The sequence below is a fragment of the Ranitomeya variabilis genome, chromosome 1, assembly GCF_051348905.1.
Source record: "Ranitomeya variabilis isolate aRanVar5 chromosome 1, aRanVar5.hap1, whole genome shotgun sequence".
NCBI classification, from domain to species: domain Eukaryota; kingdom Metazoa; phylum Chordata; class Amphibia; order Anura; family Dendrobatidae; genus Ranitomeya; species Ranitomeya variabilis.
The window spans coordinates 911,869,805-911,895,865 of record NC_135232.1 but is presented as its reverse complement, the minus strand read 5'-3'; the positions used below and the strand labels follow the sequence as shown (position 1 = coordinate 911,895,865).

Here is a 26,061-nt window from a genome sequence, read left to right as displayed (position 1 = left end):
ACCATTTCTGATCATCTCTTCTCGGCCAAATGGCTCAAGATCAAGCGTAGTGTCTGTTCTTATTAGTTTAATATCTGATACGTCCCCTATTTGGGGACCATATATTAAATGGATTTTTGGAACAGGGAGCTGGAAATGGAGCTTGCTTTGTCACACGGAAACTTCACGGGGATGGAGGGTGTGGTTATGCAGATTCAAAATGCGTTGCACACAGCTTGAACACATGCACACCGCAGAACTGTCATCGACAGAGCATCCAGAGTTTCTGGAAATGTCTTCCCTGCGGCAATCTTTTGCTACGTCTCCACAGTGGGTGTCGGTTGTAGGCCTTGGTGCGGCCCAAGTGGCAAACCATTTCTGATCATCTCTTCTCGGCCAAATGGCTCAAGATCAAGCGTAGTGTCTGTTCTTATTAGTTTAATATCTGATACGTCCCCTATTTGGGGACCATATATTAAATGGATTTTTGGAACAGGGAGCTGGAAATGGAGCTTGCTTTGTCACACGGAACCTTCACGGGGATGGAGGGTGTGGTTATGCAGATTCAAAACGCGTTGCGCACAGCTTGAACACATGCACACCGCAGAACTGTCGTCGACAGAGCATCCAGAGTTTCTGGAAATGTCTTCCCTGCGGCAATCTTTTGCTACGTCTCCACAGTGGGTGTCGGTTGTAGGCCTTGGTGCGGCCCAAGTGGCAAACCATTTCTGATCATCTCTTCTCGGCCAAATGGCTCAAGATCAAGCGTAGTGTCTGTTCTTATTAGTTTAATATCTGTTACGTCCCCTATTTGGGGACCATATATTAAATGGATTTTTGGAACAGGGAGCTGGAAATGGAGCTTGCTTTGTCACACGGAACCTTCACAGGGATGGAGGGTGTGGTTATGCAGATTCAAAACGCGTTGCGCACAGCTTGAACACATGCACACCGCAGAACTGTCATCGACAGAGCATCCAGAGTTTCTGGAAATGTCTTCCCTGCGGCAATCTTTTGCTACGTCTTAACAGTGGGTGTCGGTTGTAGGCCTTGGTGCGGCCCAAGTGGCAAACCATTTCTGATCATCTCTTCTCAGCCAAATGGATCAAGATCAAGCGTAGTGTCTGTTATTAGTTTAATATCTGATACGTCCCCTATTTGGGGACCATATATTACATGGATTTTTGGAACAGGGAGCTGGAAATGGAGCTTGCTTTGTCACACGGAACCTTCACGGGGATGGAGGGTGTGGTTATGCAGATTCAAAACGCGTCGCGCACAGCTTGAACACATGCACACCGCAGAACTGTCATCGACAGAGCATCCAGAGTTTCTGGAAATGTCTTCCCTGCGGCAATCTTTTGCTACGTCTCCACAGTGGGTGTCGGTTGTAGGCCTTGGTGCGGCCCAAGTGGCAAACCATTTCTGATCATCTCTTCTCGGCCAAATGGCTCAAGATCAAGCGTAGTGTCTGTTCTTATTAGTTTAATATCTGATACGTCCCCTATTTGGGGACCATATATTAAATGGATTTTTGGAACAGGGAGCTGGAAATGGAGCTTGCTTTGTCACACGGAACCTTCACGGGGATGGAGGGTGTGGTTATGCAGATTCAAAACGCGTTGCGCACAGCTTGAACACATGCACACCGCAGAACTGTCATCGACAGAGCATCCAGAGTTTCTGGAAATGTCTTCCCTGCGGCAATCTTTTGCTACGTCTCCACAGTGGGTGTCGGTTGTAGGCCTTGGTGCGGCCCAAGTGGCAAATCATTTCTGATCATCTCTTCTCGGCCAAATGGCTCAAGATCAAGCGTAGTGTCTGTTCTTATTAGTTTAATATCTGATACGTCCCCTATTTTGGGACCATATATTAAATGGATTTTTGGAACAGGGAGCTGGAAATGGAGCTTGCTTTGTCGCACGGAACCATCACGGGGGTGGAGGGTGTGGTTATGCAGATTCAAAACGCGTTGCGCACAGCTTGAACACATGCACACCGCAGAACTGTCATCGACAGATCATCCAGAGTTTCTGGAAATGTCTTCCCTGCGGCAATCTTTTGCTACGTCTCCACAGTGGGTGTCGGTTGTAGGCCTTGGTGCGGCCCAAGTGGCAAACCATTTCTGATCATCTCTTCTCGGCCAAATGGCTCAAGATCAAGTGTAGTGTCTGTTCTTATTAGTTTAATATCTGATACGTCCCCTATTTGGGGACCATATATTAAATGGATTTTTGGAACATGCAGCTGGAAATGGAGCTTGCTTTGTCGCACGGATCCTTCACGGGGATGGAGGGTGTGGTTATGCAGATTCAAAACGCGTTGCGCACAGCTTGAACACATGCACACCGCAGAACTGTCATCGATAGAGCATCCAGAGTTTCTGGAAATGTCTTCCCTGCGGCAATCTTTTGCTACGTCTCACAGTGGATGTCGGTTGTAGGCCTTGGTGCGGCCCAAGTGGCAAACCATTTCTGATCATCTCTTCTCGGCCAAATGGCTCAAGATCAAGCGTAGTGTCTGTTCTTATTAGTTTAATATCTGATACGTCCCCTATTTGGGGACCATATATTAAATGGATTTTTGGAACAGGGAGCTGGAAATGGAGCTTGCTTTGTCGCACGGAACCATCACGGGGGTGGAGGGTGTGGTTATGCAGATTCAAAACGCGTTTCACACAGCTTGAACACATGCACACCGCAGAACTGTCATCGACAGATCATCCAGAGTTTCTGGAAATGTCTTCCCTGCGGCAATCTTTTGCTATGTCTCCACAGTGGGTGTCGGTTGTAGGCCTTGGTGCGGCCCAAGTGGCAAACCATTTCTGATCATCTCTTCTTGGCCAAATGGCTCAAGATCAAGCGTAGTGTCTGTTCTTATTAGTTTAATATCTGATACGTCCCCTATTTGGGGACCATATATTAAATGGATTTTTGGAACAGGGAGCTGGAAATGGAGCTTGCTTTGTCACACGGAACCTTCACGGGGATGGAGGGTGTGGTTATGCAGATTCAAAACGCATTGCGCACAGCTTGAACACATGCACACCGCAGAACTGTCATCGACAGAGCATCCAGAGTTTCTGGAAATGTCTTCCCTGCGGCAATCTTTTGCTACGTCTCCACAGTGGGTGTCGGTTGTAGGCCTTGGTGCGGCCCAAGTGGCAAACCATTTTTGATCATCTCTTCTCGGCCAAATGGCTCAAGATGAAGCGTAGTGTCTGTTCTTATTAGTTTAATATCTGATACGTCCCTTATTTGGGGACCATATATTAAATGGATTTTTGGAACAGGGAGCTGGAAATGGAGCTTGCTTTGTCACACGGAACCTTCACGGGGATGGAGGGTGTGGTTATGCAGATTCAAAACGCATTGTGCACAGCTTGAACACATGCACACCGCAGAACTGTCATCGATAGAGCATCCAGAGTTTCTGGAAATGTCTTTCCTGCGGCAATCTTTTGCTACGTCTCCACAGTGGGTGTCGGTTGTAGGCCTTGGTGCGGCCCAAGTGGCAAACCATTTCTGATCATCTCTTCTCGGCCAAATGGCTCAAGATCAAGCGTAGTGTCTGTTCTTATTAGTTTAATATCTGATACGTCCCCTATTTGGGGACCATACATTAAATGGATTTTTGGAACAGGGAGCTGGAAATGGAGCTTGCTTTGTCACACGGAACCTTCACGGGGATGAAGGGTGTGGTTATGCAGATTCAAAACGCGTTGCGCACAGCTTGAACACATGCACACCGCAGAACTGTCATCGACAGAGCATCCAGAGTTTCTGGAAATGTCTTCCCTGCGGCAATCTTTTGCTACGTCTCCACAGTGGGTGTCGGTTGTAGGCCTTGGTGCGGCCCAAGTGGCAAACCATTTCTGATCATCTCTTCTCGGCCAAATGGCTCAAGATCAAGTGTAGTGTCTGTTCTTATTAGTTTAATATCTGATACGTCCCCTATTTGGGGACCATATATTAAATGGATTTTTGGAACAGGGAGCTGGAAATGGAGCTTGCTTTGTCGCACGGAACCTTCACAGGGATGGAGGGTGTGGTTATGCAGATTCAAAACGCGTTGCGCACAGCTTGAACACATGCACACCGCAGAACTGTCATCGATAGAGCATCCAGAGTTTCTGGAAATGTCTTCCCTGCGGCAATCTTTTGCTACGTCTCACAGTGGATGTCGGTTGTAGGCCTTGGTGCGGCCCAAGTGGCAAACCATTTCTGATCATCTCTTCTCGGCCAAATGGCTCAAGATCAAGCGTAGTGTCTGTTCTTATTAGTTTAATATCTGATACGTCCCCTATTTGGGGACCATATATTAAATGGATTTTTGGAACAGGGAGCTGGAAATGGAGCTTGCTTTGTCACACGGAACCTTCACGGGGATGGAGGGTGTGGTTATGCAGATTCAAAACGCGTTGCGCACAGCTTGAACACATGCACACCGCAGAACTGTCATCGACAGAGCATCCAGAGTTTCTGGAAATGTCTTCCCTGCGGCAATCTTTTGCTACGTCTCCACAGTTGGTGTCGGTTGTAGGCCTTGGTGCGGCCCAAGTGGCAAACCATTTCTGATCATCTCTTCTTGGCCAAATGGCTCAAGATCAAGCGTAGTGTCTGTTCTTATTAGTTTAATATCTGATACGTCCCCTATTTGGGGACCATATATTAAATGGATTTTTGGAACAGGGAGCTGGAAATGGAGCTTGCTTTGTCACACGGAACCTTCACGGGGATGGAGGGTGTGGTTATGCAGATTCAAAATGCGTTGCACACAGCTTGAACACATGCACACCGCAGAACTGTCATCGACAGAGCATCCAGAGTTTCTGGAAATGTCTTCCCTGCGGCAATCTTTTGCTACGTCTCCACAGTGGGTGTCGGTTGTAGGCCTTGGTGCGGCCCAAGTGGCAAACCATTTCTGATCATCTCTTCTCGGCCAAATGGCTCAAGATCAAGCGTAGTGTCTGTTCTTATTAGTTTAATATCTGATACGTCCCCTATTTGGGGACCATATATTAAATGGATTTTTGGAACAGGGAGCTGGAAATGGAGCTTGCTTTGTCACACGGAACCTTCACGGGGATGGAGGGTGTGGTTATGCAGATTCAAAACGCGTTGCGCACAGCTTGAACACATGCACACCGCAGAACTGTCATCGACAGAGCATCCAGAGTTTCTGGAAATGTCTTCCCTGCGGCAATCTTTTGCTACGTCTCCACAGTTGGTGTCGGTTGTAGGCCTTGGTGCGGCCCAAGTGGCAAACCATTTCTGATCATCTCTTCTTGGCCAAATGGCTCAAGATCAAGCGTAGTGTCTGTTCTTATTAGTTTAATATCTGATACGTCCCCTATTTGGGGACCATATATTAAATGGATTTTTGGAACAGGGAGCTGGAAATGGAGCTTGCTTTGTCACACGGAACCTTCACGGGGATGGAGGGTGTGGTTATGCAGATTCAAAATGCGTTGCACACAGCTTGAACACATGCACACCGCAGAACTGTCATCGACAGAGCATCCAGAGTTTCTGGAAATGTCTTCCCTGCGGCAATCTTTTGCTACGTCTCCACAGTGGGTGTCGGTTGTAGGCCTTGGTGCGGCCCAAGTGGCAAACCATTTCTGATCATCTCTTCTCGGCCAAATGGCTCAAGATCAAGCGTAGTGTCTGTTCTTATTAGTTTAATATCTGATACGTCCCCTATTTGGGGACCATATATTAAATGGATTTTTGGAACAGGGAGCTGGAAATGGAGCTTGCTTTGTCACACAGAACCTTCACGGGGATGGAGGGTGTGGTTATGCAGATTCAAAACGCGTTGCGCACAGCTTGAACACATGCACACCGCAGAACTGTCGTCGACAGAGCATCCAGAGTTTCTGGAAATGTCTTCCCTGCGGCAATCTTTTGCTACGTCTCCACAGTGGGTGTCGGTTGTAGGCCTTGGTGCGGCCCAAGTGGCAAACCATTTCTGATCATCTCTTCTCGGCCAAATGGCTCAAGATCAAGCGTAGTGTCTGTTCTTATTAGTTTAATATCTGTTACGTCCCCTATTTGGGGACCATATATTAAATGGATTTTTGGAACAGGGAGCTGGAAATGGAGCTTGCTTTGTCACACGGAACCTTCACAGGGATGGAGGGTGTGGTTATGCAGATTCAAAACGCGTTGCGCACAGCTTGAACACATGCACACCGCAGAACTGTCATCGACAGAGCATCCAGAGTTTCTGGAAATGTCTTCCCTGCGGCAATCTTTTGCTACGTCTTAACAGTGGGTGTCGGTTGTAGGCCTTGGTGCGGCCCAAGTGGCAAACCATTTCTGATCATCTCTTCTCAGCCAAATGGATCAAGATCAAGCGTAGTGTCTGTTATTAGTTTAATATCTGATACGTCCCCTATTTGGGGACCATATATTACATGGATTTTTGGAACAGGGAGCTGGAAATGGAGCTTGCTTTGTCACACGGAACCTTCACGGGGATGGAGGGTGTGGTTATGCAGATTCAAAACGCGTTGCGCACAGCTTGAACACATGCACACCGCAGAACTGTCATCGACAGAGCATCCAGAGTTTCTGGAAATGTCTTCCCTGCGGCAATCTTTTGCTACGTCTCCACAGTGGGTGTCGGTTGTAGGCCTTGGTGCGGCCCAAGTGGCAAACCATTTCTGATCATCTCTTCTCGGCCAAATGGCTCAAGATCAAGCGTAGTGTCTGTTCTTATTAGTTTAATATCTGATACGTCCCCTATTTGGGGACCATATATTAAATGGATTTTTGGAACAGGGAGCTGGAAATGGAGCTTGCTTTGTCACACGGAACCTTCACGGGGATGGAGGGTGTGGTTATGCAGATTCAAAACGCGTTGCGCACAGCTTGAACACATGCACACCGCAGAACTGTCATCGACAGAGCATCCAGAGTTTCTGGAAATGTCTTCCCTGCGGCAATCTTTTGCTACGTCTCCACAGTGGGTGTCGGTTGTAGGCCTTGGTGCGGCCCAAGTGGCAAATCATTTCTGATCATCTCTTCTCGGCCAAATGGCTCAAGATCAAGCGTAGTGTCTGTTCTTATTAGTTTAATATCTGATACGTCCCCTATTTTGGGACCATATATTAAATGGATTTTTGGAACAGGGAGCTGGAAATGGAGCTTGCTTTGTCGCACGGAACCATCACGGGGGTGGAGGGTGTGGTTATGCAGATTCAAAACGCGTTGCGCACAGCTTGAACACATGCACACCGCAGAACTGTCATCGACAGATCATCCAGAGTTTCTGGAAATGTCTTCCCTGCGGCAATCTTTTGCTACGTCTCCACAGTGGGTGTCGGTTGTAGGCCTTGGTGCGGCCCAAGTGGCAAACCATTTCTGATCATCTCTTCTCGGCCAAATGGCTCAAGATCAAGTGTAGTGTCTGTTCTTATTAGTTTAATATCTGATACGTCCCCTATTTGGGGACCATATATTAAATGGATTTTTGGAACATGCAGCTGGAAATGGAGCTTGCTTTGTCGCACGGAACCTTCACGGGGATGGAGGGTGTGGTTATGCAGATTCAAAACGCGTTGCGCACAGCTTGAACACATGCACACCGCAGAACTGTCATCGATAGAGCATCCAGAGTTTCTGGAAATGTCTTCCCTGCGGCAATCTTTTGCTACGTCTCACAGTGGATGTCGGTTGTAGGCCTTGGTGCGGCCCAAGTGGCAAACCATTTCTGATCATCTCTTCTCGGCCAAATGGCTCAAGATCAAGCGTAGTGTCTGTTCTTATTAGTTTAATATCTGATACGTCCCCTATTTGGGGACCATATATTAAATGGATTTTTGGAACAGGGAGCTGGAAATGGAGCTTGCTTTGTCGCACGGAACCATCACGGGGGTGGAGGGTGTGGTTATGCAGATTCAAAACGCGTTTCACACAGCTTGAACACATGCACACCGCAGAACTGTCATCGACAGATCATCCAGAGTTTCTGGAAATGTCTTCCCTGCGGCAATCTTTTGCTATGTCTCCACAGTGGGTGTCGGTTGTAGGCCTTGGTGCGGCCCAAGTGGCAAACCATTTCTGATCATCTCTTCTTGGCCAAATGGCTCAAGATCAAGCGTACTGTCTGTTCTTATTAGTTTAATATCTGATACGTCCCCTATTTGGGGACCATATATTAAATGGATTTTTGGAACAGGGAGCTGGAAATGGAGCTTGCTTTGTCACACGGAACCTTCACGGGGATGGAGGGTGTGGTTATGCAGATTCAAAACGCATTGCGCACAGCTTGAACACATGCACACCGCAGAACTGTCATCGACAGAGCATCCAGAGTTTCTGGAAATGTCTTCCCTGCGGCAATCTTTTGCTACGTCTCCACAGTGGGTGTCGGTTGTAGGCCTTGGTGCGGCCCAAGTGGCAAACCATTTTTGATCATCTCTTCTCGGCCAAATGGCTCAAGATGAAGCGTAGTGTCTGTTCTTATTAGTTTAATATCTGATACGTCCCTTATTTGGGGACCATATATTAAATGGATTTTTGGAACAGGGAGCTGGAAATGGAGCTTGCTTTGTCACACGGAACCTTCACGGGGATGGAGGGTGTGGTTATGCAGATTCAAAACGCATTGTGCACAGCTTGAACACATGCACACCGCAGAACTGTCATCGATAGAGCATCCAGAGTTTCTGGAAATGTCTTTCCTGCGGCAATCTTTTGCTACGTCTCCACAGTGGGTGTCGGTTGTAGGCCTTGGTGCGGCCCAAGTGGCAAACCATTTCTGATCATCTCTTCTCGGCCAAATGGCTCAAGATCAAGCGTAGTGTCTGTTCTTATTAGTTTAATATCTGATACGTCCCCTATTTGGGGACCATATATTAAATGGATTTTTGGAACTGGGAGCTGGAAATGGAGCTTGCTTTGTCACACGGAACCTTCACGGGGATGGAGGGTGTGGTTATGCAGATTCAAAACGCGTTGCGCACAGCTTGAACACATGCACACCGCAGAACTGTCATCGACAGAGCATCCAGAGTTTCTGGAAATGTCTTCCCTGCGGCAATCTTTTGCTACGTCTCCACAGTGGATGTCGGTTGTAGGCCTTGGTGCGGCCCAAGTGGCAAACCATTTCTGATCATTTCTTCTCGGCCAAATGGCTCAAGATCAAGCGTAGTGTCTGTTCTTATTAGTTTAATATCTGATACGTCCCCTATTTGGGGACCATACATTAAATGGATTTTTGGAACAGGGAGCTGGAAATGGAGCTTGCTTTGTCACACGGAACCTTCACGGGGATGAAGGGTGTGGTTATGCAGATTCAAAACGCGTTGCGCACAGCTTGAACACATGCACACCGCAGAACTGTCATCGACAGAGCATCCAGAGTTTCTGGAAATGTCTTCCCTGCGGCAATCTTTTGCTACGTCTCCACAGTGGGTGTCGGTTGTAGGCCTTGGTGCGGCCCAAGTGGCAAACCATTTCTGATCATCTCTTCTTGGCCAAATGGCTCAAGATCAAGTGTAGTGTCTGTTCTTATTAGTTTAATATCTGATACGTCCCCTATTTGGGGACCATATATTAAATGGATTTTTGGAACAGGGAGCTGGAAATGGAGCTTGCTTTGTCGCACGGAACCTTCACGGGGATGGAGGGTGTGGTTATGCAGATTCAAAACGCGTTGCGCACAGCTTGAACACATGCACACCGCAGAACTGTCATCGATAGAGCATCCAGAGTTTCTGGAAATGTCTTCCCTGCGGCAATCTTTTGCTACATCTCACAGTGGATGTCGGTTGTAGGCCTTGGTGCGGCCCAAGTGGCAAACCATTTCTGATCATCTCTTCTCGGCCAAATGGCTCAAGATCAAGCGTAGTGTCTGTTCTTATTAGTTTAATATCTGATACGTCCCCTATTTGGGGACCATATATTAAATGGATTTTTGGAACAGGGAGCTGGAAATGGAGCTTGCTTTATCACACGGAACCTTCACGGGGATGGAGGGTGTGGTTATGCAGATTCAAAACGCGTTGCGCACAGCTTGAACACATGCACACCGCAGAACTGTCATCGACAGAGCATCCAGAGTTTCTGGAAATGTCTTCCCTGCGGCAATCTTTTGCTACGTCTCCACAGTTGGTGTCGGTTGTAGGCCTTGGTGCGGCCCAAGTGGCAAACCATTTCTGATCATCTCTTCTCGGCCAAATGGCTCAAGATCAAGCGTAGTGTCTGTTCTTATTAGTTTAATATCTGATACGTCCCCTATTTGGGGACCATATATTAAATGGATTTTTGGAACAGGGAGCTGGAAATGGAGCTTGCTTTGTCACACGGAACCTTCACGGGGATGGAGGGTGTGGTTATGCAGATTCAAAATGCGTTGCACACAGCTTGAACACATGCACACCGCAGAACTGTCATCGACAGAGCATCCAGAGTTTCTGGAAATGTCTTCCCTGCGGCAATCTTTTGCTACGTCTCCACAGTGGGTGTCGGTTGTAGGCCTTGGTGCGGCCCAAGTGGCAAACCATTTCTGATCATCTCTTCTCGGCCAAATGGCTCAAGATCAAGCGTAGTGTCTGTTCTTATTAGTTTAATATCTGATACGTCCCCTATTTGGGGACCATATATTAAATGGATTTTTGGAACAGGGAGCTGGAAATGGAGCTTGCTTTGTCACACGGAACCTTCACGGGGATGGAGGGTGTGGTTATGCAGATTCAAAACGCGTTGCGCACAGCTTGAACACATGCACACCGCAGAACTGTCGTCGACAGAGCATCCAGAGTTTCTGGAAATGTCTTCCCTGCGGCAATCTTTTGCTACGTCTCCACAGTGGGTGTCGGTTGTAGGCCTTGGTGCGGCCCAAGTGGCAAACCATTTCTGATCATCTCTTCTCGGCCAAATGGCTCAAGATCAAGCGTAGTGTCTGTTCTTATTAGTTTAATATCTGTTACGTCCCCTATTTGGGGACCATATATTAAATGGATTTTTGGAACAGGGAGCTGGAAATGGAGCTTGCTTTGTCACACGGAACCTTCACGGGGATGGAGGGTGTGGTTATGCAGATTCAAAACGCGTTGCGCACAGCTTGAACACATGCACACCGCAGAACTGTCATCGACAGAGCATCCAGAGTTTCTGGAAATGTCTTCCCTGCGGCAATCTTTTGCTACGTCTTAACAGTGGGTGTCGGTTGTAGGCCTTGGTGCGGCCCAAGTGGCAAACCATTTCTGATCATCTCTTCTCGGCCAAATGGATCAAGATCAAGCGTAGTGTCTGTTATTAGTTTAATATCTGATATGTCCCCTATTTGGGGACCATATATTACATGGATTTTTGGAACAGGGAGCTGGAAATGGAGCTTGCTTTGTCACACGGAACCTTCACGGGGATGGAGGGTGTGGTTATGCAGATTCAAAACGCGTTGCGCACAGCTTGAACACATGCACACCGCAGAACTGTCATCGACAGAGCATCCAGAGTTTCTGGAAATGTCTTCCCTGCGGCAATCTTTTGCTACGTCTCCACAGTGGGTGTCGGTTGTAGGCCTTGGTGCGGCCCAAGTGGCAAATCATTTCTGATCATCTCTTCTCGGCCAAATGGCTCAAGATCAAGCGTAGTGTCTGTTCTTATTAGTTTAATATCTGATACGTCCCCTATTTTGGGACCATATATTAAATGGATTTTTGGAACAGGGAGCTGGAAATGGAGCTTGCTTTGTCGCACGGAACCATCACGGGGGTGGAGGGTGTGGTTATGCAGATTCAAAACGCGTTGCGCACAGCTTGAACACATGCACACCGCAGAACTGTCATCGACAGATCATCCAGAGTTTCTGGAAATGTCTTCCCTGCGGCAATCTTTTGCTACGTCTCCACAGTGGGTGTCGGTTGTAGGCCTTGGTGCGGCCCAAGTGGCAAACCATTTCTGATCATCTCTTCTCGGCCAAATGGCTCAAGATCAAGTGTAGTGTCTGTTCTTATTAGTTTAATATCTGATACGTCCCCTATTTGGGGACCATATATTAAATGGATTTTTGGAACAGGCAGCTGGAAATGGAGCTTGCTTTGTCGCACGGAACCTTCACGGGGATGGAGGGTGTGGTTATGCAGATTCAAAACGCGTTGCGCACAGCTTGAACACATGCACACCGCAGAACTGTCATCGATAGAGCATCCAGAGTTTCTGGAAATGTCTTCCCTGCGGCAATCTTTTGCTACGTCTCACAGTGGATGTCGGTTGTAGGCCTTGGTGCGGCCCAAGTGGCAAACCATTTCTGATCATCTCTTCTCGGCCAAATGGCTCAAGATCAAGCGTAGTGTCTGTTCTTATTAGTTTAATATCTGATACGTCCCCTATTTGGGGACCATATATTAAATGGATTTTTGGAACAGGGAGCTGGAAATGGAGCTTGCTTTGTCGCACGGAACCATCACGGGGGTGGAGGGTGTGGTTATGCAGATTCAAAACGCGTTTCACACAGCTTGAACACATGCACACCGCAGAACTGTCATCGACAGATCATCCAGAGTTTCTGGAAATGTCTTCCCTGCGGCAATCTTTTGCTATGTCTCCATAGTGGGTGTCGGTTGTAGGCCTTGGTGCGGCCCAAGTGGCAAACCATTTCTGATCATCTCTTCTTGGCCAAATGGCTCAAGATCAAGCGTAGTGTCTGTTCTTATTAGTTTAATATCTGATACGTCCCCTATTTGGGGACCATACATTAAATGGATTTTTGGAACAGGGAGCTGGAAATGGAGCTTGCTTTGTCACACGGAACCTTCACGGGGATGGAGGGTGTGGTTATGCAGATTCAAAACGCATTGCGCACAGCTTGAACACATGCACACCGCAGAACTGTCATCGACAGAGCATCCAGAGTTTCTGGAAATGTCTTCCCTGCGGCAATCTTTTGCTACGTCTCCACAGAGGGTGTCGGTTGTAGGCCTTGGTGCGGCCCAAGTGGCAAACCATTTTTGATCATCTCTTCTCGGCCAAATGGCTCAAGATGAAGCGTAGTGTCTGTTCTTATTAGTTTAATATCTGATACGTCCCTTATTTGGGGACCATATATTAAATGGATTTTTGGAACAGGGAGCTGGAAATGGAGCTTGCTTTGTCACACGGAACCTTCACGGGGATGGAGGGTGTGGTTATGCAGATTCAAAACGCATTGTGCACAGCTTGAACACATGCACACCGCAGAACTGTCATCGATAGAGCATCCAGAGTTTCTGGAAATGTCTTTCCTGCGGCAATCTTTTGCTACGTCTCCACAGTGGGTGTCGGTTGTAGGCCTTGGTGCGGCCCAAGTGGCAAACCATTTCTGATCATCTCTTCTCGGCCAAATGGCTCAAGATCAAGCGTAGTGTCTGTTCTTATTAGTTTAATATCTGATACGTCCCCTATTTGGGGACCATATATTAAATGGATTTTTGGAACTGGGAGCTGGAAATGGAGCTTGCTTTGTCGCACGGAACCTTCACAGGGATGGAGGGTGTGGTTATGCAGATTCAAAACGCGTTGCGCACAGCTTGAACACATGCACACCGCAGAACTGTCATCGATAGAGCATCCAGAGTTTCTGGAAATGTCTTCCCTGCGGCAATCTTTTGCTACGTCTCCACAGTGGATGTCGGTTGTAGGCCTTGGTGCGGCCCAAGTGGCAAACCATTTCTGATCATCTCTTCTCGGCCAAATGGCTCAAGATCAAGCGTAGTGTCTGTTCTTATTAGTTTAATATCTGATACGTCCCCTATTTGGGGACCATATATTAAATGGATTTTTGGAACAGGGAGCTGGAAATGGAGCTTGCTTTGTCGCACGGAACCTTCACAGGGATGGAGGGTGTGGTTATGCAGATTCAAAACGCGTTGCGCACAGCTTGAACACATGCACACCGCAGAACTGTCATCGATAGAGCATCCAGAGTTTCTGGAAATGTCTTCCCTGCGGCAATCTTTTGCTACGTCTCACAGTGGATGTCGGTTGTAGGCCTTGGTGCGGCCCAAGTGGCAAACCATTTCTGATCATCTCTTCTCGGCCAAATGGCTCAAGATCAAGCGTAGTGTCTGTTCTTATTAGTTTAATATCTGATACGTCCCCTATTTGGGGACCATATATTAAATGGATTTTTGGAACAGGGAGCTGGAAATGGAGCTTGCTTTGTCACACGGAACCTTCACGGGGATGGAGGGTGTGGTTATGCAGATTCAAAATGCGTTGCACACAGCTTGAACACATGCACACCGCAGAACTGTCATCGACAGAGCATCCAGAGTTTCTGGAAATGTCTTCCCTGCGGCAATCTTTTGCTACGTCTCCACAGTGGGTGTCGGTTGTAGGCCTTGGTGCGGCCCAAGTGGCAAACCATTTCTGATCATCTCTTCTCGGCCAAATGGCTCAAGATCAAGCGTAGTGTCTGTTCTTATTAGTTTAATATCTGATACGTCCCCTATTTGGGGACCATATATTAAATGGATTTTTGGAACAGGGAGCTGGAAATGGAGCTTGCTTTGTCACACGGAACCTTCACGGGGATGGAGGGTGTGGTTATGCAGATTCAAAACGCGTTGCGCACAGCTTGAACACATGCACACCGCAGAACTGTCGTCGACAGAGCATCCAGAGTTTCTGGAAATGTCTTCCCTGCGGCAATCTTTTGCTACGTCTCCACAGTGGGTGTCGGTTGTAGGCCTTGGTGCGGCCCAAGTGGCAAACCATTTCTGATCATCTCTTCTCGGCCAAATGGCTCAAGATCAAGCGTAGTGTCTGTTCTTATTAGTTTAATATCTGTTACGTCCCCTATTTGGGGACCATATATTAAATGGATTTTTGGAACAGGGAGCTGGAAATGGAGCTTGCTTTGTCACACGGAACCTTCACAGGGATGGAGGGTGTGGTTATGCAGATTCAAAACGCGTTGCGCACAGCTTGAACACATGCACACCGCAGAACTGTCATCGACAGAGCATCCAGAGTTTCTGGAAATGTCTTCCCTGTGGCAATCTTTTGCTACGTCTTAACAGTGGGTGTCGGTTGTAGGCCTTGGTGCGGCCCAAGTGGCAAACCATTTCTGATCATCTCTTCTCGGCCAAATGGATCAAGATCAAGCGTAGTGTCTGTTATTAGTTTAATATCTGATATGTCCCCTATTTGGGGACCATATATTACATGGATTTTTGGAACAGGGAGCTGGAAATGGAGCTTGCTTTGTCACACGGAACCTTCACGGGGATGGAGGGTGTGGTTATGCAGGTTCAAAACGCGTTGCGCACAGCTTGAACACATGCACACCGCAGAACTGTCATCGACAGAGCATCCAGAGTTTCTGGAAATGTCTTCCCTGCGGCAATCTTTTGCTACGTCTCCACAGTGGGTGTCGGTTGTAGGCCTTGGTGCGGCCCAAGTGGCAAACCATTTCTGATCATCTCTTCTCGGCCAAATGGCTCAAGATCAAGTGTAGTGTCTGTTCTTATTAGTTTAATATCTGATACGTCCCCTATTTGGGGACCATATATTAAATGGATTTTTGGAACAGGGAGCTGGAAATGGAGCTTGCTTTGTCGCACGGAACCTTCACAGGGATGGAGGGTGTGGTTATGCAGATTCAAAACGCGTTGCGCACAGCTTGAACACATGCACACCGCAGAACTGTCATCGATAGAGCATCCAGAGTTTCTGGAAATGTCTTCCCTGCGGCAATCTTTTGCTACGTCTCACAGTGGATGTCGGTTGTAGGCCTTGGTGCGGCCCAAGTGGCAAACCATTTCTGATCATCTCTTCTCGGCCAAATGGCTCAAGATCAAGCGTAGTGTCTGTTCTTATTAGTTTAATATCTGATACGTCCCCTATTTGGGGACCATATATTAAATGGATTTTTGGAACAGGGAGCTGGAAATGGAGCTTGCTTTGTCACACGGAACCTTCACGGGGATGGAGGGTGTGGTTATGCAGATTCAAAACGCGTTGCGCACAGCTTGAACACATGCACACCGCAGAACTGTCATCGACAGAGCATCCAGAGTTTCTGGAAATGTCTTCCCTGCGGCAATCTTTTGCTACGTCTCCACAGTTGGTGTCGGTTGTAGGCCTTGGTGCGGCCCAAGTGGCAAACCATTTCTGATCATCTCTTCTCGGCCAAATGGCTCAAGATCAAGCGTAGTGTCTGTTCTTATTAGTTTAATATCTGATACGTCCCCTATTTGGGGACCATATATTAAATGGATTTTTGGAACAGGGAGCTGGAAATGGAGCTTGCTTTGTCACACGGAACCTTCACGGGGATGGAGGGTGTGGTTATGCAGATTCAAAATGCGTTGCACACAGCTTGAACACATGCACACCGCAGAACTGTCATCGACAGAGCATCCAGAGTTTCTGGAAATGTCTTCCCTGCGGCAATCTTTTGCTACGTCTCCACAGTGGGTGTCGGTTGTAGGCCTTGGTGCGGCCCAAGTGGCAAACCATTTCTGATCATCTCTTCTCGGCCAAATGGCTCAAGATCAAGCGTAGTGTCTGTTCTTATTAGTTTAATATCTGATACGTCCCCTATTTGGGGACCATATATTAAATGGATTTTTGGAACAGGGAGCTGGAAATGGAGCTTGCTTTGTCACACGGAACCTTCACGGGGATGGAGGGTGTGGTTATGCAGATTCAAAACGCGTTGCGCACAGCTTGAACACATGCACACCGCAGAACTGTCGTCGACAGAGCATCCAGAGTTTCTGGAAATGTCTTCCCTGCGGCAATCTTTTGCTACGTCTCCACAGTGGGTGTCGGTTGTAGGCCTTGGTGCGGCCCAAGTGGCAAACCATTTCTGATCATCTCTTCTCGGCCAAATGGCTCAAGATCAAGCGTAGTGTCTGTTCTTATTAGTTTAATATCTGTTACGTCCCCTATTTGGGGACCATATATTAAATGGATTTTTGGAACAGGGAGCTGGAAATGGAGCTTGCTTTGTCACACGGAACCTTCACAGGGATGGAGGGTGTGGTTATGCAGATTCAAAACGCGTTGCGCACAGCTTGAACACATGCACACCGCAGAACTGTCATCGACAGAGCATCCAGAGTTTCTGGAAATGTCTTCCCTGCGGCAATCTTTTGCTACGTCTTAACAGTGGGTGTCGGTTGTAGGCCTTGGTGCGGCCCAAGTGGCAAACCATTTCTGATCATCTCTTCTCAGCCAAATGGATCAAGATCAAGCGTAGTGTCTGTTATTAGTTTAATATCTGATACGTCCCCTATTTGGGGACCATATATTACATGGATTTTTGGAACAGGGAGCTGGAAATGGAGCTTGCTTTGTCACACGGAACCTTCACGGGGATGGAGGGTGTGGTTATGCAGATTCAAAACGCGTCGCGCACAGCTTGAACACATGCACACCGCAGAACTGTCATCGACAGAGCATCCAGAGTTTCTGGAAATGTCTTCCCTGCGGCAATCTTTTGCTACGTCTCCACAGTGGGTGTCGGTTGTAGGCCTTGGTGCGGCCCAAGTGGCAAACCATTTCTGATCATCTCTTCTCGGCCAAATGGCTCAAGATCAAGCGTAGTGTCTGTTCTTATTAGTTTAATATCTGATACGTCCCCTATTTGGGGACCATATATTAAATGGATTTTTGGAACAGGGAGCTGGAAATGGAGCTTGCTTTGTCACACGGAACCTTCACGGGGATGGAGGGTGTGGTTATGCAGATTCAAAATGCGTTGCACACAGCTTGAACACATGCACACCGCAGAACTGTCATCGACAGAGCATCCAGAGTTTCTGGAAATGTCTTCCCTGCGGCAATCTTTTGCTACGTCTCCACAGTGGGTGTCGGTTGTAGGCCTTGGTGCGGCCCAAGTGGCAAACCATTTCTGATCATCTCTTCTCGGCCAAATGGCTCAAGATCAAGCGTAGTGTCTGTTCTTATTAGTTTAATATCTGATACGTCCCCTATTTGGGGACCATATATTAAATGGATTTTTGGAACAGGGAGCTGGAAATGGAGCTTGCTTTGTCACACGGAACCTTCACGGGGATGGAGGGTGTGGTTATGCAGATTCAAAACGCGTTGCGCACAGCTTGAACACATGCACACCGCAGAACTGTCGTCGACAGAGCATCCAGAGTTTCTGGAAATGTCTTCCCTGCGGCAATCTTTTGCTACGTCTCCACAGTGGGTGTCGGTTGTAGGCCTTGGTGCGGCCCAAGTGGCAAACCATTTCTGATCATCTCTTCTCGGCCAAATGGCTCAAGATCAAGCGTAGTGTCTGTTCTTATTAGTTTAATATCTGTTACGTCCCCTATTTGGGGACCATATATTAAATGGATTTTTGGAACAGGGAGCTGGAAATGGAGCTTGCTTTGTCACACGGAACCTTCACAGGGATGGAGGGTGTGGTTATGCAGATTCAAAACGCGTTGCGCACAGCTTGAACACATGCACACCGCAGAACTGTCATCGACAGAGCATCCAGAGTTTCTGGAAATGTCTTCCCTGCGGCAATCTTTTGCTACGTCTTAACAGTGGGTGTCGGTTGTAGGCCTTGGTGCGGCCCAAGTGGCAAACCATTTCTGATCATCTCTTCTCAGCCAAATGGATCAAGATCAAGCGTAGTGTCTGTTATTAGTTTAATATCTGATACGTCCCCTATTTGGGGACCATATATTACATGGATTTTTGGAACAGGGAGCTGGAAATGGAGCTTGCTTTGTCACACGGAACCTTCACGGGGATGGAGGGTGTGGTTATGCAGATTCAAAACGCGTCGCGCACAGCTTGAACACATGCACACCGCAGAACTGTCATCGACAGAGCATCCAGAGTTTCTGGAAATGTCTTCCCTGCGGCAATCTTTTGCTACGTCTCCACAGTGGGTGTCGGTTGTAGGCCTTGGTGCGGCCCAAGTGGCAAACCATTTCTGATCATCTCTTCTCGGCCAAATGGCTCAAGATCAAGCGTAGTGTCTGTTCTTATTAGTTTAATATCTGATACGTCCCCTATTTGGGGACCATATATTAAATGGATTTTTGGAACAGGGAGCTGGAAATGGAGCTTGCTTTGTCACACGGAACCTTCACGGGGATGGAGGGTGTGGTTATGCAGATTCAAAACGCGTTGCGCACAGCTTGAACACATGCACACCGCAGAACTGTCATCGACAGAGCATCCAGAGTTTCTGGAAATGTCTTCCCTGCGGCAATCTTTTGCTACGTCTCCACAGTGGGTGTCGGTTGTAGGCCTTGGTGCGGCCCAAGTGGCAAATCATTTCTGATCATCTCTTCTCGGCCAAATGGCTCAAGATCAAGCGTAGTGTCTGTTCTTATTAGTTTAATATCTGATACGTCCCCTATTTTGGGACCATATATTAAATGGATTTTTGGAACAGGGAGCTGGAAATGGAGCTTGCTTTGTCGCACGGAACCATCACGGGGGTGGAGGGTGTGGTTATGCAGATTCAAAACGCGTTGCGCACAGCTTGAACACATGCACACCGCAGAACTGTCATCGACAGATCATCCAGAGTTTCTGGAAATGTCTTCCCTGCGGCAATCTTTTGCTACGTCTCCACAGTGGGTGTCGGTTGTAGGCCTTGGTGCAGCCCAAGTGGCAAACCATTTCTGATCATCTCTTCTCGGCCAAATGGCTCAAGATCAAGTGTAGTGTCTGTTCCTATTAGTTTAATATCTGATACGTCCCCTATTTGGGGACCATATATTAAATGGATTTTTGGAACATGCAGCTGGAAATGGAGCTTGCTTTGTCGCACGGATCCTTCACGGGGATGGAGGGTGTGGTTATGCAGATTCAAAACGCGTTGCGCACAGCTTGAACACATGCACACCGCAGAACTGTCATCGATAGAGCATCCAGAGTTTCTGGAAATGTCTTCCCTGCGGCAATCTTTTGCTACGTCTCACAGTGGATGTCGGTTGTAGGCCTTGGTGCGGCCCAAGTGGCAAACCATTTCTGATCATCTCTTCTCGGCCAAATGGCTCAAGATCAAGCGTAGTGTCTGTTCTTATTAGTTTAATATCTGATACGTCCCCTATTTGGGGACCATATATTAAATGGATTTTTGGAACAGGGAGCTGGAAATGGAGCTTGCTTTGTCGCACGGAACCATCACGGGGGTGGAGGGTGTGGTTATGCAGATTCAAAACGCGTTTCACACAGCTTGAACACATGCACACCGCAGAACTGTCATCGACAGATCATCCAGAGTTTCTGGAAATGTCTTCCCTGCGGCAATCTTTTGCTATGTCTCCACAGTGGGTGTCGGTTGTAGGCCTTGGTGCGGCCCAAGTGGCAAACCATTTCTGATCATCTCTTCTTGGCCAAATGGCTCAAGATCAAGCGTAGTGTCTGTTCTTATTAGTTTAATATCTGATACGTCCCCTATTTGGGGACCATATATTAAATGGATTTTTGGAACAGGGAGCTGGAAATGGAGCTTGCTTTGTCACACGGAACCTTCACGGGGATGGAGGGTGTGGTTATGCAGATTCAAAACGCATTGCGCACAGCTTGAACACATGCACACCGCAGAACTGTCATCGACAGAGCATCCAGAGTTTCTGGAAATGTCTTCCCTGCGGCAATCTTTTGCTACGTCTCCACAGTGGGTGTCGGTTGTAGGCCTTGGTGCGGCCCAAGTGGCAAACCATTTTTGATCATCTCTTCTCGGCCAAATGGCTCAAGATGAAGCGTAGTGTCTGTTCTTATTAGTTTAATATCTGATACGTCCCTTATTTGGGGACCATATATTAAATGGATTTTTGGAACAGGGAGCTGGAAATGGAGCTTGCTTTGTCACACGGAACCTTCACGGGGATGGAGGGTGTGGTTATGCAGATTCAAAACGCATTGTGCACAGCTTGAACACATGCACACCGCAGAACTGTCATCGATAGAGCATCCAGAGTTTCTGGAAATGTCTTTCCTGCGGCAATCTTTTGCTACGTCTCCACAGTGGGTGTCGGTTGTAGGCCTTGGTGCGGCCCAAGTGGCAAACCATTTCTGATCATCTCTTCTCGGCCAAATGGCTCAAGATCAAGCGTAGTGTCTGTTCTTATTAGTTTAATATCTGATACGTCCCCTATTTGGGGACCATATATTAAATGGATTTTTGGAACTGGGAGCTGGAAATGGAGCTTGCTTTGTCACACGGAACCTTCACGGGGATGGAGGGTGTGGTTATGCAGATTCAAAACGCGTTGCGCACAGCTTGAACACATGCACACCGCAGAACTGTCATCGACAGAGCATCCAGAGTTTCTGGAAATGTCTTCCCTGCGGCAATCTTTTGCTACGTCTCCACAGTGGATGTCGGTTGTAGGCCTTGGTGCGGCCCAAGTGGCAAACCATTTCTGATCATTTCTTCTCGGCCAAATGGCTCAAGATCAAGCGTAGTGTCTGTTCTTATTAGTTTAATATCTGATACGTCCCCTATTTGGGGACCATACATTAAATGGATTTTTGGAACAGGGAGCTGGAAATGGAGCTTGCTTTGTCACACGGAACCTTCACGGGGATGAAGGGTGTGGTTATGCAGATTCAAAACGCGTTGCGCACAGCTTGAACACATGCACACCGCAGAACTGTCATCGACAGAGCATCCAGAGTTTCTGGAAATGTCTTCCCTGCGGCAATCTTTTGCTACGTCTCCACAGTGGGTGTCGGTTGTAGGCCTTGGTGCGGCCCAAGTGGCAAACCATTTCTGATCATCTCTTCTTGGCCAAATGGCTCAAGATCAAGTGTAGTGTCTGTTCTTATTAGTTTAATATCTGATACGTCCCCTATTTGGGGACCATATATTAAATGGATTTTTGGAACAGGGAGCTGGAAATGGAGCTTGCTTTGTCGCACGGAACCTTCACGGGGATGGAGGGTGTGGTTATGCAGATTCAAAACGCGTTGCGCACAGCTTGAACACATGCACACCGCAGAACTGTCATCGATAGAGCATCCAGAGTTTCTGGAAATGTCTTCCCTGCGGCAATCTTTTGCTACATCTCACAGTGGATGTCGGTTGTAGGCCTTGGTGCGGCCCAAGTGGCAAACCATTTCTGATCATCTCTTCTCGGCCAAATGGCTCAAGATCAAGCGTAGTGTCTGTTCTTATTAGTTTAATATCTGATACGTCCCCTATTTGGGGACCATATATTAAATGGATTTTTGGAACAGGGAGCTGGAAATGGAGCTTGCTTTATCACACGGAACCTTCACGGGGATGGAGGGTGTGGTTATGCAGATTCAAAACGCGTTGCGCACAGCTTGAACACATGCACACCGCAGAACTGTCATCGACAGAGCATCCAGAGTTTCTGGAAATGTCTTCCCTGCGGCAATCTTTTGCTACGTCTCCACAGTTGGTGTCGGTTGTAGGCCTTGGTGCGGCCCAAGTGGCAAACCATTTCTGATCATCTCTTCTCGGCCAAATGGCTCAAGATCAAGCGTAGTGTCTGTTCTTATTAGTTTAATATCTGATACGTCCCCTATTTGGGGACCATATATTAAATGGATTTTTGGAACAGGGAGCTGGAAATGGAGCTTGCTTTGTCACACGGAACCTTCACGGGGATGGAGGGTGTGGTTATGCAGATTCAAAATGCGTTGCACACAGCTTGAACACATGCACACCGCAGAACTGTCATCGACAGAGCATCCAGAGTTTCTGGAAATGTCTTCCCTGCGGCAATCTTTTGCTACGTCTCCACAGTGGGTGTCGGTTGTAGGCCTTGGTGCGGCCCAAGTGGCAAACCATTTCTGATCATCTCTTCTCGGCCAAATGGCTCAAGATCAAGCGTAGTGTCTGTTCTTATTAGTTTAATATCTGATACGTCCCCTATTTGGGGACCATATATTAAATGGATTTTTGGAACAGGGAGCTGGAAATGGAGCTTGCTTTGTCACACGGAACCTTCACGGGGATGGAGGGTGTGGTTATGCAGATTCAAAACGCGTTGCGCACAGCTTGAACACATGCACACCGCAGAACTGTCGTCGACAGAGCATCCAGAGTTTCTGGAAATGTCTTCCCTGCGGCAATCTTTTGCTACGTCTCCACAGTGGGTGTCGGTTGTAGGCCTTGGTGCGGCCCAAGTGGCAAACCATTTCTGATCATCTCTTCTCGGCCAAATGGCTCAAGATCAAGCGTAGTGTCTGTTCTTATTAGTTTAATATCTGTTACGTCCCCTATTTGGGGACCATATATTAAATGGATTTTTGGAACAGGGAGCTGGAAATGGAGCTTGCTTTGTCACACGGAACCTTCACGGGGATGGAGGGTGTGGTTATGCAGATTCAAAACGCGTTGCGCACAGCTTGAACACATGCACACCGCAGAACTGTCATCGACAGAGCATCCAGAGTTTCTGGAAATGTCTTCCCTGCGGCAATCTTTTGCTACGTCTTAACAGTGGGTGTCGGTTGTAGGCCTTGGTGCGGCCCAAGTGGCAAACCATTTCTGATCATCTCTTCTCGGCCAAATGGATCAAGATCAAGCGTAGTGTCTGTTATTAGTTTAATATCTGTTACGTCCCCTATTTGGGGACCATATATTACATGGATTTTTGGAACAGGGAGCTGGAAATGGAGCTTGCTTTGTCACACGGAACCTTCACGGGGATGGAGGGTGTGGTTATGCAGATTCAAAACGCGTTGCGCACAGCTTGAACACATGCACACCGCAGAACTGTCATCGACAGAGCATCCAGAGTTTCTGGAAATGTCTTCCCTGCGGCAATCTTTTGCTACGTCTCCACAGTGGGTGTCGGTTGTAGGCCTTGGTGCGGCCCAAGTGGCAAATCATTTCTGATCATCTCTTCTCGGCCAAATGGCTCAAGATCAAGCGTAGTGTCTGTTCTTATTAGTTTAATATCTGATACGTCCCCTATTTTGGGACCATATATTAAATGGATTTTTGGAACAGGGAGCTGGAAATGGAGCTTGCTTTGTCGCACGGAACCATCACGGGGGTGGAGGGTGTGGTTATGCAGATTCAAAACGCGTTGCGCACAGCTTGAACACATGCACACCGCAGAACTGTCATCGACAGATCATCCAGAGTTTCTGGAAATGTCTTCCCTGCGGCAATCTTTTGCTACGTCTCCACAGTGGGTGTCGGTTGTAGGCCTTGGTGCGGCCCAAGTGGCAAACCATTTCTGATCATCTCTTCTCGGCCAAATGGCTCAAGATCAAGTGTAGTGTCTGTTCTTATTAGTTTAATATCTGATACGTCCCCTATTTGGGGACCATATATTAAATGGATTTTTGGAACAGGCAGCTGGAAATGGAGCTTGCTTTGTCGCACGGAACCTTCACGGGGATGGAGGGTGTGGTTATGCAGATTCAAAACGCGTTGCGCACAGCTTGAACACATGCACACCGCAGAACTGTCATCGATAGAGCATCCAGAGTTTCTGGAAATGTCTTCCCTGCGGCAATCTTTTGCTACGTCTCACAGTGGATGTCGGTTGTAGGCCTTGGTGCGGCCCAAGTGGCAAACCATTTCTGATCATCTCTTCTCGGCCAAATGGCTCAAGATCAAGCGTAGTGTCTGTTCTTATTAGTTTAATATCTGATACGTCCCCTATTTGGGGACCATATATTAAATGGATTTTTGGAACAGGGAGCTGGAAATGGAGCTTGCTTTGTCGCACGGAACCATCACGGGGGTGGAGGGTGTGGTTATGCAGATTCAAAACGCGTTTCACACAGCTTGAACACATGCACACCGCAGAACTGTCATCGACAGATCATCCAGAGTTTCTGGAAATGTCTTCCCTGCGGCAATCTTTTGCTATGTCTCCGTAGTGGGTGTCGGTTGTAGGCCTTGGTGCGGCCCAAGTGGCAAACCATTTCTGATCATCTCTTCTTGGCCAAATGGCTCAAGATCAAGCGTAGTGTCTGTTCTTATTAGTTTAATATCTGATACGTCCCCTATTTGGGGACCATACATTAAATGGATTTTTGGAACAGGGAGCTGGAAATGGAGCTTGCTTTGTCACACGGAACCTTCACGGGGATGGAGGGTGTGGTTATGCAGATTCAAAACGCATTGCGCACAGCTTGAACACATGCACACCGCAGAACTGTCATCGACAGAGCATCCAGAGTTTCTGGAAATGTCTTCCCTGCGGCAATCTTTTGCTACGTCTCCACAGTGGGTGTCGGTTGTAGGCCTTGGTGCGGCCCAAGTGGCAAACCATTTTTGATCATCTCTTCTCGGCCAAATGGCTCAAGATGAAGCGTAGTGTCTGTTCTTATTAGTTTAATATCTGATACGTCCCTTATTTGGGGACCATATATTAAATGGATTTTTGGAACAGGGAGCTGGAAATGGAGCTTGCTTTGTCACACGGAACCTTCACGGGGATGGAGGGTGTGGTTATGCAGATTCAAAACGCATTGTGCACAGCTTGAACACATGCACACCGCAGAACTGTCATCGATAGAGCATCCAGAGTTTCTGGAAATGTCTTTCCTGCGGCAATCTTTTGCTACGTCTCCACAGTGGGTGTCGGTTGTAGGCCTTGGTGCGGCCCAAGTGGCAAACCATTTCTGATCATCTCTTCTCGGCCAAATGGCTCAAGATCAAGCGTAGTGTCTGTTCTTATTAGTTTAATATCTGATACGTCCCCTATTTGGGGACCATATATTAAATGGATTTTTGGAACTGGGAGCTGGAAATGGAGCTTGCTTTGTCGCACGGAACCTTCACAGGGATGGAGGGTGTGGTTATGCAGATTCAAAACGCGTTGCGCACAGCTTGAACACATGCACACCGCAGAACTGTCATCGATAGAGCATCCAGAGTTTCTGGAAATGTCTTCCCTGCGGCAATCTTTTGCTACGTCTCCACAGTGGATGTCGGTTGTAGGCCTTGGTGCGGCCCAAGTGGCAAACCATTTCTGATCATCTCTTCTCGGCCAAATGGCTCAAGATCAAGCGTAGTGTCTGTTCTTATTAGTTTAATATCTGATACGTCCCCTATTTGGGGACCATATATTAAATGGATTTTTGGAACAGGGAGCTGGAAATGGAGCTTGCTTTGTCGCACGGAACCTTCACAGGGATGGAGGGTGTGGTTATGCAG

At 47.7% G+C, this 26,061-nt stretch overlaps 3 non-coding genes and 72 pseudogenes across 3 annotated transcripts; all 75 read left to right on the top strand.

The window, feature by feature from the left end:
• The first annotated feature begins 13 nt into the window (after positions 1-13).
• Positions 14-166, top strand: LOC143795887 (U2 spliceosomal RNA; annotated as a pseudogene).
• A 197-nt stretch (positions 167-363) lies between these two features.
• On the top strand, positions 364-537 carry LOC143795092 (U2 spliceosomal RNA; annotated as a pseudogene).
• Positions 538-713: 176 nt separating this feature from the next.
• Positions 714-887, top strand: LOC143796644 (U2 spliceosomal RNA; annotated as a pseudogene).
• A 176-nt stretch (positions 888-1,063) lies between these two features.
• Positions 1,064-1,234, top strand: LOC143797397 (U2 spliceosomal RNA; annotated as a pseudogene).
• A 176-nt stretch (positions 1,235-1,410) lies between these two features.
• LOC143795091 (U2 spliceosomal RNA) lies at positions 1,411-1,584 on the top strand (annotated as a pseudogene).
• Positions 1,585-1,760: 176 nt separating this feature from the next.
• Positions 1,761-1,935, top strand: LOC143796786 (U2 spliceosomal RNA; annotated as a pseudogene).
• A 175-nt stretch (positions 1,936-2,110) lies between these two features.
• Positions 2,111-2,300, top strand: LOC143801636 (U2 spliceosomal RNA). Its single transcript, XR_013220931.1, has one exon. It is a non-coding gene; the product is annotated as a U2 spliceosomal RNA (small nuclear RNA).
• Positions 2,301-2,459: 159 nt separating this feature from the next.
• Positions 2,460-2,671, top strand: LOC143794642 (U2 spliceosomal RNA; annotated as a pseudogene).
• Positions 2,672-2,809: 138 nt separating this feature from the next.
• Positions 2,810-2,983, top strand: LOC143795640 (U2 spliceosomal RNA; annotated as a pseudogene).
• A 176-nt stretch (positions 2,984-3,159) lies between these two features.
• LOC143797173 (U2 spliceosomal RNA) lies at positions 3,160-3,333 on the top strand (annotated as a pseudogene).
• Positions 3,334-3,509: 176 nt separating this feature from the next.
• Positions 3,510-3,661, top strand: LOC143796045 (U2 spliceosomal RNA; annotated as a pseudogene).
• Positions 3,662-3,859: 198 nt separating this feature from the next.
• On the top strand, positions 3,860-4,033 carry LOC143801425 (U2 spliceosomal RNA; annotated as a pseudogene).
• A 175-nt stretch (positions 4,034-4,208) lies between these two features.
• On the top strand, positions 4,209-4,382 carry LOC143795090 (U2 spliceosomal RNA; annotated as a pseudogene).
• Positions 4,383-4,558: 176 nt separating this feature from the next.
• Positions 4,559-4,732, top strand: LOC143795639 (U2 spliceosomal RNA; annotated as a pseudogene).
• Positions 4,733-4,908: 176 nt separating this feature from the next.
• LOC143795088 (U2 spliceosomal RNA) lies at positions 4,909-5,082 on the top strand (annotated as a pseudogene).
• Positions 5,083-5,258: 176 nt separating this feature from the next.
• On the top strand, positions 5,259-5,432 carry LOC143795637 (U2 spliceosomal RNA; annotated as a pseudogene).
• Positions 5,433-5,608: 176 nt separating this feature from the next.
• On the top strand, positions 5,609-5,782 carry LOC143794715 (U2 spliceosomal RNA; annotated as a pseudogene).
• Positions 5,783-5,958: 176 nt separating this feature from the next.
• LOC143796643 (U2 spliceosomal RNA) lies at positions 5,959-6,132 on the top strand (annotated as a pseudogene).
• A 176-nt stretch (positions 6,133-6,308) lies between these two features.
• On the top strand, positions 6,309-6,479 carry LOC143797396 (U2 spliceosomal RNA; annotated as a pseudogene).
• Positions 6,480-6,655: 176 nt separating this feature from the next.
• Positions 6,656-6,829, top strand: LOC143795087 (U2 spliceosomal RNA; annotated as a pseudogene).
• A 176-nt stretch (positions 6,830-7,005) lies between these two features.
• LOC143796785 (U2 spliceosomal RNA) lies at positions 7,006-7,180 on the top strand (annotated as a pseudogene).
• A 175-nt stretch (positions 7,181-7,355) lies between these two features.
• On the top strand, positions 7,356-7,507 carry LOC143801578 (U2 spliceosomal RNA; annotated as a pseudogene).
• A 197-nt stretch (positions 7,508-7,704) lies between these two features.
• Positions 7,705-7,916, top strand: LOC143794641 (U2 spliceosomal RNA; annotated as a pseudogene).
• Positions 7,917-8,054: 138 nt separating this feature from the next.
• LOC143796736 (U2 spliceosomal RNA) lies at positions 8,055-8,228 on the top strand (annotated as a pseudogene).
• A 176-nt stretch (positions 8,229-8,404) lies between these two features.
• On the top strand, positions 8,405-8,578 carry LOC143797172 (U2 spliceosomal RNA; annotated as a pseudogene).
• Positions 8,579-8,754: 176 nt separating this feature from the next.
• LOC143794801 (U2 spliceosomal RNA) lies at positions 8,755-8,928 on the top strand (annotated as a pseudogene).
• Positions 8,929-9,104: 176 nt separating this feature from the next.
• LOC143796234 (U2 spliceosomal RNA) lies at positions 9,105-9,256 on the top strand (annotated as a pseudogene).
• Positions 9,257-9,454: 198 nt separating this feature from the next.
• LOC143801595 (U2 spliceosomal RNA) lies at positions 9,455-9,628 on the top strand (annotated as a pseudogene).
• A 175-nt stretch (positions 9,629-9,803) lies between these two features.
• Positions 9,804-9,977, top strand: LOC143794751 (U2 spliceosomal RNA; annotated as a pseudogene).
• A 176-nt stretch (positions 9,978-10,153) lies between these two features.
• LOC143795086 (U2 spliceosomal RNA) lies at positions 10,154-10,327 on the top strand (annotated as a pseudogene).
• A 176-nt stretch (positions 10,328-10,503) lies between these two features.
• On the top strand, positions 10,504-10,677 carry LOC143795085 (U2 spliceosomal RNA; annotated as a pseudogene).
• A 176-nt stretch (positions 10,678-10,853) lies between these two features.
• On the top strand, positions 10,854-11,027 carry LOC143796712 (U2 spliceosomal RNA; annotated as a pseudogene).
• Positions 11,028-11,203: 176 nt separating this feature from the next.
• On the top strand, positions 11,204-11,374 carry LOC143797355 (U2 spliceosomal RNA; annotated as a pseudogene).
• A 176-nt stretch (positions 11,375-11,550) lies between these two features.
• LOC143796784 (U2 spliceosomal RNA) lies at positions 11,551-11,725 on the top strand (annotated as a pseudogene).
• Positions 11,726-11,900: 175 nt separating this feature from the next.
• On the top strand, positions 11,901-12,052 carry LOC143801622 (U2 spliceosomal RNA; annotated as a pseudogene).
• A 197-nt stretch (positions 12,053-12,249) lies between these two features.
• On the top strand, positions 12,250-12,461 carry LOC143794640 (U2 spliceosomal RNA; annotated as a pseudogene).
• A 138-nt stretch (positions 12,462-12,599) lies between these two features.
• LOC143796034 (U2 spliceosomal RNA) lies at positions 12,600-12,773 on the top strand (annotated as a pseudogene).
• A 176-nt stretch (positions 12,774-12,949) lies between these two features.
• Positions 12,950-13,123, top strand: LOC143797171 (U2 spliceosomal RNA; annotated as a pseudogene).
• Positions 13,124-13,299: 176 nt separating this feature from the next.
• LOC143794342 (U2 spliceosomal RNA) lies at positions 13,300-13,473 on the top strand (annotated as a pseudogene).
• Positions 13,474-13,649: 176 nt separating this feature from the next.
• LOC143794364 (U2 spliceosomal RNA) lies at positions 13,650-13,823 on the top strand (annotated as a pseudogene).
• Positions 13,824-13,998: 175 nt separating this feature from the next.
• Positions 13,999-14,172, top strand: LOC143795083 (U2 spliceosomal RNA; annotated as a pseudogene).
• A 176-nt stretch (positions 14,173-14,348) lies between these two features.
• Positions 14,349-14,522, top strand: LOC143795082 (U2 spliceosomal RNA; annotated as a pseudogene).
• Positions 14,523-14,698: 176 nt separating this feature from the next.
• LOC143796642 (U2 spliceosomal RNA) lies at positions 14,699-14,872 on the top strand (annotated as a pseudogene).
• Positions 14,873-15,048: 176 nt separating this feature from the next.
• LOC143797342 (U2 spliceosomal RNA) lies at positions 15,049-15,236 on the top strand. Its single transcript, XR_013220457.1, has one exon. It is a non-coding gene; the product is annotated as a U2 spliceosomal RNA (small nuclear RNA).
• Positions 15,237-15,395: 159 nt separating this feature from the next.
• LOC143801424 (U2 spliceosomal RNA) lies at positions 15,396-15,569 on the top strand (annotated as a pseudogene).
• A 175-nt stretch (positions 15,570-15,744) lies between these two features.
• Positions 15,745-15,918, top strand: LOC143795081 (U2 spliceosomal RNA; annotated as a pseudogene).
• A 176-nt stretch (positions 15,919-16,094) lies between these two features.
• Positions 16,095-16,268, top strand: LOC143795080 (U2 spliceosomal RNA; annotated as a pseudogene).
• Positions 16,269-16,444: 176 nt separating this feature from the next.
• LOC143795079 (U2 spliceosomal RNA) lies at positions 16,445-16,618 on the top strand (annotated as a pseudogene).
• Positions 16,619-16,794: 176 nt separating this feature from the next.
• On the top strand, positions 16,795-16,968 carry LOC143796641 (U2 spliceosomal RNA; annotated as a pseudogene).
• Positions 16,969-17,144: 176 nt separating this feature from the next.
• LOC143797395 (U2 spliceosomal RNA) lies at positions 17,145-17,315 on the top strand (annotated as a pseudogene).
• A 176-nt stretch (positions 17,316-17,491) lies between these two features.
• On the top strand, positions 17,492-17,665 carry LOC143795078 (U2 spliceosomal RNA; annotated as a pseudogene).
• Positions 17,666-17,841: 176 nt separating this feature from the next.
• LOC143795077 (U2 spliceosomal RNA) lies at positions 17,842-18,015 on the top strand (annotated as a pseudogene).
• A 176-nt stretch (positions 18,016-18,191) lies between these two features.
• LOC143796640 (U2 spliceosomal RNA) lies at positions 18,192-18,365 on the top strand (annotated as a pseudogene).
• A 176-nt stretch (positions 18,366-18,541) lies between these two features.
• LOC143797394 (U2 spliceosomal RNA) lies at positions 18,542-18,712 on the top strand (annotated as a pseudogene).
• A 176-nt stretch (positions 18,713-18,888) lies between these two features.
• Positions 18,889-19,062, top strand: LOC143795076 (U2 spliceosomal RNA; annotated as a pseudogene).
• A 176-nt stretch (positions 19,063-19,238) lies between these two features.
• On the top strand, positions 19,239-19,413 carry LOC143796783 (U2 spliceosomal RNA; annotated as a pseudogene).
• A 175-nt stretch (positions 19,414-19,588) lies between these two features.
• LOC143794850 (U2 spliceosomal RNA) lies at positions 19,589-19,778 on the top strand. The gene has a single exon (XR_013220433.1). It is a non-coding gene; the product is annotated as a U2 spliceosomal RNA (small nuclear RNA).
• A 159-nt stretch (positions 19,779-19,937) lies between these two features.
• On the top strand, positions 19,938-20,149 carry LOC143794639 (U2 spliceosomal RNA; annotated as a pseudogene).
• A 138-nt stretch (positions 20,150-20,287) lies between these two features.
• On the top strand, positions 20,288-20,461 carry LOC143795636 (U2 spliceosomal RNA; annotated as a pseudogene).
• A 176-nt stretch (positions 20,462-20,637) lies between these two features.
• On the top strand, positions 20,638-20,811 carry LOC143797170 (U2 spliceosomal RNA; annotated as a pseudogene).
• A 176-nt stretch (positions 20,812-20,987) lies between these two features.
• LOC143794800 (U2 spliceosomal RNA) lies at positions 20,988-21,161 on the top strand (annotated as a pseudogene).
• Positions 21,162-21,337: 176 nt separating this feature from the next.
• On the top strand, positions 21,338-21,489 carry LOC143796233 (U2 spliceosomal RNA; annotated as a pseudogene).
• Positions 21,490-21,687: 198 nt separating this feature from the next.
• LOC143801594 (U2 spliceosomal RNA) lies at positions 21,688-21,861 on the top strand (annotated as a pseudogene).
• Positions 21,862-22,036: 175 nt separating this feature from the next.
• Positions 22,037-22,210, top strand: LOC143794748 (U2 spliceosomal RNA; annotated as a pseudogene).
• Positions 22,211-22,386: 176 nt separating this feature from the next.
• Positions 22,387-22,560, top strand: LOC143795075 (U2 spliceosomal RNA; annotated as a pseudogene).
• A 176-nt stretch (positions 22,561-22,736) lies between these two features.
• On the top strand, positions 22,737-22,910 carry LOC143795074 (U2 spliceosomal RNA; annotated as a pseudogene).
• A 176-nt stretch (positions 22,911-23,086) lies between these two features.
• LOC143796711 (U2 spliceosomal RNA) lies at positions 23,087-23,260 on the top strand (annotated as a pseudogene).
• Positions 23,261-23,436: 176 nt separating this feature from the next.
• Positions 23,437-23,607, top strand: LOC143797411 (U2 spliceosomal RNA; annotated as a pseudogene).
• Positions 23,608-23,783: 176 nt separating this feature from the next.
• On the top strand, positions 23,784-23,958 carry LOC143796782 (U2 spliceosomal RNA; annotated as a pseudogene).
• A 175-nt stretch (positions 23,959-24,133) lies between these two features.
• Positions 24,134-24,285, top strand: LOC143801621 (U2 spliceosomal RNA; annotated as a pseudogene).
• Positions 24,286-24,482: 197 nt separating this feature from the next.
• On the top strand, positions 24,483-24,694 carry LOC143794638 (U2 spliceosomal RNA; annotated as a pseudogene).
• A 138-nt stretch (positions 24,695-24,832) lies between these two features.
• LOC143796033 (U2 spliceosomal RNA) lies at positions 24,833-25,006 on the top strand (annotated as a pseudogene).
• A 176-nt stretch (positions 25,007-25,182) lies between these two features.
• On the top strand, positions 25,183-25,356 carry LOC143797169 (U2 spliceosomal RNA; annotated as a pseudogene).
• A 176-nt stretch (positions 25,357-25,532) lies between these two features.
• On the top strand, positions 25,533-25,706 carry LOC143794341 (U2 spliceosomal RNA; annotated as a pseudogene).
• A 176-nt stretch (positions 25,707-25,882) lies between these two features.
• Positions 25,883-26,056, top strand: LOC143794363 (U2 spliceosomal RNA; annotated as a pseudogene).
• The last annotated feature ends 5 nt before the right edge of the window (positions 26,057-26,061 follow it).